Source organism: Oncorhynchus tshawytscha, linkage group LG33 (genome assembly GCF_018296145.1).
Source record: "Oncorhynchus tshawytscha isolate Ot180627B linkage group LG33, Otsh_v2.0, whole genome shotgun sequence".
In the NCBI taxonomy this organism is placed as follows: Eukaryota; Metazoa; Chordata; class Actinopteri; order Salmoniformes; family Salmonidae; genus Oncorhynchus; species Oncorhynchus tshawytscha.
In genome coordinates, this window is record NC_056461.1 from 939,172 (window position 1) to 951,962 (window position 12,791).

The following is a 12,791-nucleotide window of genomic DNA, read 5'->3' on the forward strand; positions in this document are numbered from 1 at the left end:
TTTTACTTAACTGCAATACAGCTGAACTCATGAACTCTATTATGTGATGTGATGCATGTAACGGTGACTAACCCCATTCCGTACAAATTTGAGTAACAGTGACATTCAAACGAGGCTGCAATGAAAACTAATGGGACTGTAGCGACTGTGTTGACATCAAAATCTGGGGTGTGAACTAGGTTTCTATTCAAGCGTTGATTGACATGGTAATGGCCCGACAGTATTGGAGAAAAGTTGAAAAAACAGACCCCTCCAACGCTGTACGTTAAATTGTTGCGTGTCATGACATAAAGCAACTCATTCTGTCATACATCCTCTCTCCACCAGGTGTACCAATCACCGTTTAAAAACAAGAAAGGGACAGGGTAAGGGGGGATACCTAGTCATTTTTTGCATCATCACTGAAAGCTATCATGACTCTCAAAAGCCTCTGTTTACATCTGAAAATCACATTAGCACTGGCCTAAAACCCTGATTCAAATTCGACACAAACCTTCAAATATGTATATAAACTCTTTATAGTGTAGTGATATAGTATAGTGATAAGGTGGACAGATCGGGTGAAAAAAGTTATTTCCCCACATGGCTCATCTTCCCCTTTCCCTATCACGCAGTAGGTTTCGCTTCCCCACCCGCCATTTTTAAAAAGACCAGACGGAGCTCATTGCCTTCTTGAATCATGCAGAGATGGGCATCATCTCGTCATTGTTTTTGTTGGAAAAGGGTTGGAAAAGGGGAGAAATTGTGCTTTACAATGGTATTGACATTACAGTTGATCTGGATGTATTACGTTTTTGGGGCGCTAAAATAAGGTCAATTGTACGGACCAGCACGATGTACAAAAGTGAGTTAGTTCATGCTAGGTGAGTCAAGTTGGAATCCAAATGAGAAAAAGGGCACTGGATCAGCACAGAGGTGTATGTTATGGTATGGTCTCTAATAAAGTAGTATAATCAAACTGTGACCTTATGTGATGAATGCAATCACATTAAGGAATATTTAACATGCCTGCTAAGAGAGAGACAGACGCACACGCATACCCACAGTCTTGTCCCCTGTCTCTCTCTCCCTCTGGCCACTGTTGCTGCTCTCACCCAGAGCACAGGGCCGGGATTGAATTGATGTCAGGGTTTGCAGGTCTGTGCACAGTGTGAATGTGTGTGTGCTTTCATCAGTATGCAGCTGGGCAGAGCGATGCAGGTGAGTCAGGCGCATGCTCAGTGCAGTGGGAAAAACAATCACAAGAAAACAAAGGGAGGGGGAAAAGGGGAAAGGAAGGGTTGAAAGAGAAAGGGGTCATATTGCACTTCCTAAGGCTTCCACTAGATGTCAACAGACTTTAGAACCTTGTTTGAGGCTTCTACTGTGAAGTGGGGGCGAATGAGAGGGGATTGAGTCAGATGTATGCCGAAGAGGCATGAGCTGACCACGCACGTTCACGTGATAGTTAGCTTGCATTCCATTGCAATTCTACAGACAAAGGAATTCTCCGGTTGGAACATTATTGAAGATTTATGTTAAAAACATCCTAAAGATTGATTCTATACATCGTTTGACATGTTTCTATGGACTGTAACGAAACTTTTTGACTTTTCGTCTGCACATAGTGATCGCGCGTCATGAATTTTGATTACTGGGCTAAACCCTCGAACAAAAAGGAGGTATTTGGACATAAATGATGGACTTTATCGAACAAAACAAACATTTATTGTGGAACTGGGATTCCTGGGAGTGCATTATGGTGATCATCAAAAGTAAGTGAATATTTATGATGCTATTTCTGTTGACTGCACAACATGGCGGATATCTGTTTGGGTTGTTTTGATCTCTGAGCGCTGTACTCAGATTATTGCATGGTGTGCTTTTTCCGTAAAGTTTTTTTGAAATCTGACACAGCGGTTGCATTAAGGAGAAGTGGATCTAAAATTCCATGCATAATACTTGTATCTTTTAGCAATGTTTATTATGAGTATTTCTGTAAATTGATGTGGCTCTCTACAAAATCACCGGATGTTTTGGAACTTCTGAAAATAACACGCCAATGTAAACTCAGATTTTTGGATATAAATATGAACTTTACAGAACAAAACATACATGTAACATGAAGTCCTATGAGTGTCATCTGATGAAGATCAAAGGTTAGTGATTAATTTTCTCTATATTTCTGCTTTTTGTGACTCATCTCTTTGGCTAGAAAAATGGCTGTGTTTTTCTGTGACTTGGTTCGAACCTAACATAATCGTTTGGTGTGCTTTCGTCGTAAAGCCTTTTTGAAATCTGACACTGTGGCTGGAGTTACAACAATTGTATCTTTAAAATGGTGTAAAATACTTGTTTGAGGAATTTTAATTATGGGATTTCTGTTGTTTTGAATTTGGCACCCTGCAGTTTCACTGGCTGTTGACCAGGTGTCCCACATACCCTAGTGAGGTTAAGGGAATGTTCCCCTTTAACTTTAAAACCAAAAAAACATTCTAAAAGGGTTTTTACTAACATACATGGAATATTTCCCTTACAGCAGCCATCTAACGAAGCATCAGGGAGTGCTGGCGTTTTCATTGGTGGTGACGCCGGGTCCGGGGGCCGCCGCCTATAGAACCGGGGGTGCCTAAGTCAGCACGTCTGGCTTCCACGCCCTAGCTGGCTCGAGAGGTTTTCTTGTCCCGGTTGGCTCAGCAGGCGCCCATCCCACGTCAGGTCTCATCCGGCTCACCAGGCGTCTACGCTTCAGCCGGCTCATCAGGCTCCCACCTGCCAGCGGGATCATCAGGCTCCCACCTGCCAGCGGGATCATCAGGCTGTCACGCCTTAACTGGGTAGTCAGGCTCCCACGCCTCAGCCAGTTCGCCAGGCTCCCACGCCTCAGCCAGTTCGCCAGGCTCCCATGCCCCTGCCGGTTTGTTGGGACTGGGTATACCCAATTGTTTGTGCCTGTCTTGTTTCATGCTTGTTCCTTGTTCCTCATTAAATGTTGACTCCCCGTACCTGCTTCTCATCTCTGTCGTCGGTCCTTACACTCTCAGAATTGTTAGCTGGGTTTTGCTTCCCATTGATAAACATGTTATAAGTCTGTTATTAATTGTGATTTTTAATATAGACAATATGAAAGAATGTTAAAATTAGGGAAAATCTCTATATATATTTTTTTACCATTCTGACATTCTCCAGTTGCGTTCGAATTTGACCATTGTGACATGCATCAATGCATATCCACTTTCTATGTTGTGGAGGACCAAAGCAGTCAGCCCACGACTGGCATATTCACACACTCTGGCCCAGATCTGTGGCATCGGCCCAAAGAAGAAGAGCCGCACACAGGAAGAGCCGGACTGGTGCACCAGGCTACCCGGACTGGCCCCGACCTTCTTTCCAGCACACACACACACACACACACACACACACACACACACACACACACACACACACACACACACACACACACACACACACACACACACACACACACACACACACACACACACAGTCGGCAACACACACACTTGCTAAAAAAATCACTCTGTCAGAAAAATTAACCCTTACATACACACATATTATTATCCGCACAAACACACACATATACACACACTGCCATAAAAATACTGGGCCGTAGATTATTGCTATATTCAATTGATATCTTCCAGTCTAACAAATACAAGGTGTTGCAGTAATGGGCTACATATGTGTCACATACTGGAATAAACAGTTGTTAGCACGCTAGAGGTCAAACCAGAACCTGTGACAAAAACAGCAACAAAGCACACACACTTGCACGCACAAACTGCCCCAAACATAGTTCCCTCGCGATACACAGTGACAAAACTACTCAGGCAGAAACACATTCTGCTGCCTTTCATTCCTCTTCGACATGGTCGAGCATACTAATGACATCAGTTATCGACTGGAGACAACTTCCGGAGCCATGGCAGACAGCAGAGCAGGATGCTACACTAGCCCAGTGCTAGGTTTCTGTACAAAACATCTCCCTGAGACTGGCTCCCTGCAACGGACATCTTGGATCTAAGTGAAGTGCTATCCAAGAGCCTGTCTAGCTGCTGCTACGTTAGCTGATCAACAGTGGGGCAGCGAGTCTGACTCTGTGTGTCTCGCTAGGCTAGTTATTAGCTGCTCCCAGGGGGAACACACAGGTAAATGACTGAATAAAATGACAATTTATTAGCTACACTTAAGAGACCTACACCCCATAGGGCGAGCAAGGGTTAACTAACAGCGGCATCAAATAAGCAGCCGCTTGGAAAGCAGCGAGCAGGAAGTGATATAACCAGAAACAGCAGTACTGTACGCATGTTCAACTGAAACACCCCTATAATAAGGAATTCAACCTGCAGTATTACTGTTCTTTCCAACAAACCTCATCCTCTGCAAGACAGTCAACAATCCATCCACCTGTAACCTTCATATATGTCATGTGACTGTGGACAAAAAGAGAATTGCTCATAGGTGAAATCGTCAGTGCATATCGTGCCTGGTACACAACATGAGTACTGTGCATTTGAGTGCAATAATTAAATATGCAGGAGATTTTTGACCCTTGAGATATAACCTAAAGCTGTAGTTGTGTTATTGTCATATGTCTCATGATGGTGCTGATGTTCTTTGTACATTTCAGTATCTTACTGGGCTCAGAGAGAGAGAGAGAGAGATGTGACTGGTCACTTATGATCACACTCTGTGTCCTCTCTCCATCCCGTTTTGAGACTTAGACCTAGGTCACAGACCATGTAGGCTTGCTGTAAAGCGCTAGCTCAACCAAATCCACTAGAACGTCATGCCTTTGCCCTGTTGCTCACACTCTTTCACTGAAAGCATACGCACCTAGAACATGTGGGCCTACTGTAAAGAGCTATCTCAAAATACACTAGCCAACACCATGCCCACTGCCATGTGGCAGTTGGTCTCACTCTTTAAACCAAAGCGTATAGCAAGTATTGTGAAGATAGCTACTACTTAATTATTACTACTAATACTAAGTAGATAGTGGTCTTACCTTGGTGGAGGCCATCTCGCTGACAGAGTGTCTGGTCTGCAGGGTCTCCAGCTGGTCCAGGCACCAGTCCAGCTCCTCCAGCATCTCTGTGGCCAGCTTCTGGTTGGCCTCCTCTGGAAGAGGGAGACGGGGGACAGGGGGACAGGGACAGGGAGCGGTGGTGAGTGGTGGTGGTCAGTTTTGAGGGGCTTGACAGGGCTGTGCGATGTCATCTCTTGTGTTTCATCGGTGATGACTCTGTAGATGAGCACCATGCCCAGGTTGCCAGTGTGGAAGCATGGGTGACTCTTCATAGTAAGGGGAGCTTAGGGGGCAAAATCTGGCAATGGTGATGATAGCGTCTCCACAGAGAGAGATTTAAAAGGGGGAAAAACTTGTCTCTGAGATGGTCTCTAGTTGCAGCTAAGTGTCTTTGATAACCCCTAAAGCGTCAATCACCCATCTGTCCCTCTCCTGATAGTAGTTACAGTAGTAGAAGTAGTTCTAGAATCCCAAGGAGCGAAAGTTCCACTGAGGGCAGTTATAGTATTCACAATGCACAGTTCTACAATCCAGAGTGAGAGGTTCTAGAATCCACAACATACAGTTTGAGTATCCACAGTTCTAGAATCTAAGGGGGAAATAGTTCTATAGTGTCACAATAGAATGAGTCCAGCCTTCCAAAAACACAGTAAAGCAGCCCCCCTGCTCCACGAGTAGAAAACAAAACACACACGCATGAAATCCAGTGGAAATCTTTCAACGGTCCGGACGGAGATGTGCTTTATCCAGCCCAAAATATTCCCAGATCTGGGATAGCAGGAAAATCTGTGTCATGCATCCCTCCATGATCCACACCAGGCTACCCAGACTGGACGGGAGTCACAGATTCAAATCTGAAAATGTTTGGCTACCTAGTACGATAACTTTGGATTTCCAAAATCTCTGCCCAAGTACCCCCAGTAATTCCTCTTGTTTTATTGCTATACTATTGCACATGTGATTTAGCTAATCAAGGATTAGTTGACTCAAGGAGAGGTTTGGGAAACCTTACCATAGGTTCCAAACCTTTACCATTCCGGGGACCACCAAATCACTGTCAAAAGCTCTTTATGACCACCATTTGCGGAGTCTCAGAATTCTTTACACATAAAATATCTTGGCAGTCAAATTTGGACCATTTTAGCAGTGAATGTAACAAATTAAAGGCCTATTATTATTATTATCATTGACATTGTAAAGTAATGTAAAATTGACATTGTAAAGTAATGTAAAATTGACATTGTAAAGTGATGTAAAACTGACCTGGTAAAGTAATGTAAAATTGCTTATAGGACCGTTTATGCTTCCAACTGTTATTATAATTTTGTACATTTAAAAAAATATTTTTTACATCAAAATTAAATAATCTGAAAATATTAAGTACGGAACACCTGCAGTACCCCCTCAAAACCAGCAGTGGTCCGCAGACAAGCATGTGCGCCTCATAAATTGAACAATTCCACTGGTTTTTCGATTGAAAATACCATAAAAAAGGTTTTCTTCATCCGAGTTTGATGGAAGACAACAGGATATGGGTCATGGAATGAGGCGACATGTGATCAACTGATGAATTCATGAAGAGATGCGACTTAGAATAAGATTTCTCTTTATGAATCGAATTGAATGTAGGCTCAGCGATATGACGTAGGTGCACAAAGTAAACCGCATAATGGGTCAATTTTCGCAACAACTAAGAGTGTTGAAGCGCAAGGCTAAACTTCTCCGCTGTTATGGTTCAGTAATTACCACGCTCTAACAGCTTGAGGTGAACCCAACCCAACCCAGCTCATGTCAACTTCATTTCACTGTCTACCTTTAAACATACAGTAAGTATTGTGGTCATACACCAGTATTGCAACATATGAATTCATTATTCCCAACATTGCTGATACGACGCAACATGGCCACATATTTCCACTATTCTTGGAAAGAAAAAAAGGGGACTGTTTTACGGCTTCTATGAATGGTGGGTGGAGGAGTCAAGCACAGAGAGCAGGTTAGTTCCGTACGTGGATCTTTATTCCAATGACTGCGGAAAAATGGACATGCAAAACACAAGGGCGCATGAAACAACCCGTCCAAACAAACAGGACTAAAACTGTCCGGAGGAATAGAGACCACAAATTAAACCAACACCAAAAACAGAGAACAAGCCCGCACAATAGCCAGCGGGCCTAGTGCCCTTAAATAGCCTACAAACAAAACTAAACTTAAAACAGGTGTAACCAATTAGAACAAACTAACAGAAACAAAAGGAAAGGGAATCGATGGCAGCTAGTAGGCCGGCGACAACGACCGCCGTCAGAACAGAAAGAGGCACCATCTTCAGCGGGATTCGTGACAGGGACTGCACCCTGGCTATTTTTAGCCGGGTTCTCAATATAGAACACCTCCTCCTCATAATCAAGTCGGATCAATCAGTCAGGTGCCAAGGATCAGGCTGGGTCTTGATTGCTCTAGTTAATGGGATCTAATGGAGGTATTATTTTTCCCAATGGCTCCCTTTCCAGCTCCTTCCCGACCAAACACACACATATGTGCAAAACACACACACGCATGTACACACACTTTAGTTGTTCATGATAGGCCTAGTATAACATAGCAAGTGGTGTTCAAGCTAAAATCTATATTACAGTCGTGCAGGAGTGAAAAACTACCAGCTGAATTAAGACACGAAACCAATCTTAAAGACCATGCTATCTTTTGAATATTCACTATTAACTTAAAAGATCATTAATCTATAAATATCTAATGGCCTGCTTTGGAAAGCACAACAACAAACCACCACAGGGCACCAATGTGAAAAACATGCCCTTTGTCTTCCTCTGCTGTACATATCTGGTGCTAGTGTTGCACCACCATCCCTCACCATGTAACTCCAATGCACTGCAAGATTCACCACAGTCTCAATACACTTTAAACATCCCTCCTTTTCTCTTTTCTTCCATGGTGTAATCACTCACTCATGCATGAATGGATAAGTGAAAGACTAACTAATCTAACCCTCTCAGATCCAGATCTGTAATCAATTCAAGGAATGGAGAAAGGGATTAGGGAACAGAAATTTGAACAGAGCCAGACATGCAACCTGATGTAAGACACAACAGCAAGAGTGGGTCGTGTTCATTAGGCACAAACCAGAAGAAAACAGACTTAAACCAGGAGAGACTAACTGAACTGGTCCAATAAGAAATGCTTATTTCTGTTTTCTGTTGCATGCCCTAATGAACACGAGCCTGGATTGAGGCCAACTGAAGCTTTGTCCTCTAGCACGGCTCAATAGATAATATACTTCAAAAGTGTGTGTGTGTGTGTATGTGTATGTGTGTGTGTATTGGTCTTACCTGAGTAAGAGGACTTGATGATGGGTGGTTGTTGGTTACACATAGGGGACCACCTGGTGAAGGAAACCACAGAGAAATAAGTGTTTGATCAGGAATGCCTTTCCTTCTCCCAACAGAAATAAAGAATATATGTCAAATGTTTTAACTTCTTCAATATAGGGGGCGCTCTTTTAATTTTTGGATGAAAAACGTTCCCGTTTTAAACAAGATATTTTGTCACGAAAAGATGCTCGACTATGCATATAACAGCTTTGGAAAGAAAACACTCTGACGTTTCCGAAACTGCAAAGATATTGTCTGTGAGTGCCACAGAACTGATGTTACAGAAAAAACCCAGATAAAAATACAATCAGGAAGTGCCGCATTTTTTGAAACCGCCTCATGGCAATGACTCCTTATATGGCTGTGGAGGAGCTAGGAGTCAGCTTACGTTTTCCACGTTTTCCCCAAGGTGTCTGCAGCATTGTGACGTACTTGTAGGCATATCATTGGAAGATTGACCATAAGAGACTACATTTACCAGGTGGTCGCTTGGTGTCCTCCGTCGCAATTATTGCGTAATCTCCAGCTGCAGTATTTTTTCCGTTTGCCTCTGATGACAAACCGACTGCCAGGAATGATTTTTCATCAAATAGAATTGTGAAAAACACCTTGAGGATTGATTCTAAACAACGTTTGCCATGTTTCTGTCGATATTATGGAGCTAATTTGGAAAAAAGTTTGGCGTTGTAAGTGACTGCATTTTCGTTTTTTTTTCTTAACCAAACGTGATGAACAAAACGGAGCTATTTCTCTTACACAAATAATATTTTTGGAAAAAATGAACATTTGCTATATAACTGAGAGTCTCGTCATTGAAAACATCCGAAGTTCTTCAAAGGTAAATGATTTTATTTGAATGCTTTTCTTGTTCTTGTGAAAATGTTGCCTGCTGAATGCTAGGCTTAATGCTATGCTAGGCTATCAATACTCTTACACAAATGGTTGTGTAGGTTTGGTTAAAGCATATTTTGAAAATCTGACAGTGTTGTTAACAAAAGGCTAAGCTTGTGTTTCAATATATTTATTTCATTTAATTTGCGATTTTCATGTATAGGAAACGTTGCGTTATGGTAATGAGCTTGAGGCTATGATTACGCTACCGGATACGGGATTGCTCGACGCTAGAGGTTAACTATTTTGCTCAATAACAATAAATACAATGAAATACAACGATTGTGTTTTCTTTGTTTTAGTGTTGGTCAGGACGTGAGCTGAGTGGGCATTCTTTGTTGTATGTCTAGTTTGTCTATTTCTATGTTTGGCCTGATATGGTTCTCAATCAGAGGCAGGTGTTAGTCATTGTCTCGGATTGGGAACCATATTTAGGTAGCCTGTTTTGTGTTGGGTTTTGTGGGTGATTGTCTTCTGTCTTTGTGTAATTGCACCAGATAGGACTGTTTTGGTTTTCACATTTGTTGTTTTGTATTGTGTAGTGTTCTCATGTATGGTCTTTATTAAACATGTTGAACTCTAACCACGCTGCATTTTGGTCCTCCTCTCCTTCAACGGAAGAAAACCGTTACAGAACCACCCACCACAACAGGAACAAGCAGCGTGGTAACAGGCAGCGGCAGCAGGAGCAGCGCAAGAAGGAGGAATGGACATGGTAGGACGAGTTGGACGGAAAAGGTCCCAGGGCAGAGCCAGGGGAATATCGCCGCTCAAAAGCAGAGCTGGAGGCAGCGAAAGCAGAGAGGCTGCATTATGAGGAGCCAGCTGGAAGCCCGGGAGGCAGCCCCCAAAATTTCCAAGGATGGAATCAGAGCAGTCGGTGAAGTTGAGGTGTGCGTCTGAGAATGTGGAAGAGTTATTGGACAAATTGGTGGAGAGTGAACGGAGGGGAGATTATGAGACATTCGAGGAGGTGTTGATGAAATTGGAGGAGAGTGACGAGAGAGAGCTGTCGGTTTGGCGCAGTATGCACGGCACTCGTCCTGAGGTGCGTGCTAGCCGTCTGGTTAAGACTGTGCCAGCCTCACGCACCAGGCCTCCTGTGCACCTCCCTAGCCCTGCACATCCTGTGCCAGCTCAGCGCTACAGTGCTCCTAGCCGTGCTAACCGTGGCGGGCGTTGTACTGGTCAGGCACCGTGTTATGCGGTGGAACGCACGGAGTCCCCAGTACGCGTGCTTAGCCCGGTGCGCTACATCCCAGCTCCCCACATCTGCCGGGCTAGGGTGAAGATATATTTAGGTAGCCTGTTTTATGTTGGGTTTTGTGGGTGGTTGTCTTCTGTCTTTGTGTCATTGCACCAGACAGGACTGTTTCGGTTTTCACATTTGTTGTTTTGTATTGTGTAGTGTTCTCGTGTATGGTCTTTATTAAACATGTTGAACTCTAACCACGCTGCATTTTGGTCCTCCTCTCCTTCAATGGAAGAAAACCGTTACAGGGATTTATTTTTGGCTCTTCAGAGAATTTGCAGACACCTTTGTGCATATTGGCCTATAGGCTATGTTAGTCACCACAGGCCCAATTCCAACTCGGGAAGTTATGCCTTTCCTACCGCGCCTTTCATACGCACTTCTCAGTAGTTGCTATTCAGATTTACCTTATGTAGGTGCATGACAGACTTTGCAGGCATGGTTTCCTTGCGCACACTGAATAAATGTAATCCAACCTCTAAAAACCCTCCCAATTGATGGCCAACAGATTTTCTTGTGGACTTTTTCATTCAATAGGGTTTTCAGTACATTTATCTTAAACCATCCTTTTAAATACGGTGTACCTTCAATTAGAATTTTGTCAACAGAACGGGTTCTGAAAATAGGGATCAGTGGAAGAAAGCCATGTAAATATATGCATATTCGTCTCTGTTTCAGCACCAAGTGGTTGATTTAAAAATACTCTGATCTTGATTAATTTAGGCAAATTTCAGGGTTAGGAAAGTGTGTTTGAATCCTAAAGATTTAATCAGCCTACATGGCTTATTTTTCATATTATCAAATGTTACAAATGATCCTCAGCAACAACCAAATGGCTGTGACATAGGCTTTACCAACTGAACTAACAGTAAATTGGCTATTGTTATTAGGACTACTGACATGCGATATGGGTAGTGGCCAATATTTAATATGCTAGAAATCGGAAACAGAGAAAATCGGGGCAGCCTATAATTAAGACATTCAAGAGTGCACAACCCTGCAAGTTAAAAGCTTGTAGAATTTAAATTCTGCAAAATGACGCAGCATTTCATAAACTTTACTGTGGGGAAGTTGATACACTATATACAAGAGTATGTGGACACCCCTTCAAATTTGTGGATTCGGCTAATTCAGCCAAACCCATTGCTGACTGTTGTATAAAATCGAGCACACTGCCATGCAATCTCCTTAGACAAACATTAGCAGTTGAAGGGCCTTACTAAAGAGATCAGTGACTTTCAGTGACTTTCTCAGTGACTTTCAAGGTGGCATCATAGGATGCCACCTTTCCAACAAGTTAGTTCGTCAAATTTCTGCCCTGCTAGAGCTGCCCCGGTCAACTGTAAGTGCTGTTATTGTGAAGTGGAAACATCTAGGAGTGACAACGACTCAGTCGCAAAGTGGTAGGCCCCACAATCTCACAGAATGGGATCGCTGCGTGCTGAAGCATGTGGCGCGTAAAAATCGTCTGTCCTCGGTTGCAGCACTCACTACAGAGTTCCAAACTGCCTCTTGAAGCAATGTCAGCACAATAACTGTTCATCAGGAGCATCATGAAATGGGTTTCCATGGCAGAGCAGCCGCACACAAGCCTAAGATCACCATGCGCAATGCCAAGCATCAGCTGGAATGGTGTAAATCTCGCAGCCAATGGGCTCTGGAGCAGTGGAAAGGAGTTCTCTGGAGTGAGGAATCACGCTTCACCATCTGGCAGTCCGGCGGCCGAATCTGGGTTTGGCGGATGCGAGGAGAACGCAACCTGCCTTAATGCATAGTACCAACTGTAAATTTTGGTGGAGGAGGAATAATGGTCTGGGGCGGTTTTTCATGGTTCGGGCTAGGCCCCTTAGTTCCAGTGAAGGGAAATCTTAACGCTACAGCATACAATTACATTCTACATGATTCTGTGCTTCTAACTGTGGCAACAGTTTGGGAAAGGCCCTTTCCTGTTCTAGCATGACAATGCTAAAACCATTATTTGCACAAAGCGAGGTCCATACAGAAATGGTTTGAACGAGATCGGTGTGGAAGAACTTGACTGGCCTGCACAGAGCCCTGACCTCAATTGGAACACTGACTGCGAACCAGTCCCGATTGCCCAACATCAGTGCCTGACCTCACTAAGTCCCTGCAGCAATGTTCCAACATCTAGTGGAAAGTCTTCCCAGAAGAGTGGAGGTTGTTATAACAGCAAAGGGGAAACCAACTCCATATTAATTACCCTTTTGGCAATGAC

The 12,791-nt window shown here is 43.4% G+C and overlaps 1 pseudogene; it reads right to left on the reverse strand.

Annotated features, from left to right (window-relative positions):
- LOC112247252 overlaps positions 1–12,791 on the reverse strand; it is a 48,287-nt pseudogene that overhangs the window by 20,639 nt on the left and 14,857 nt on the right.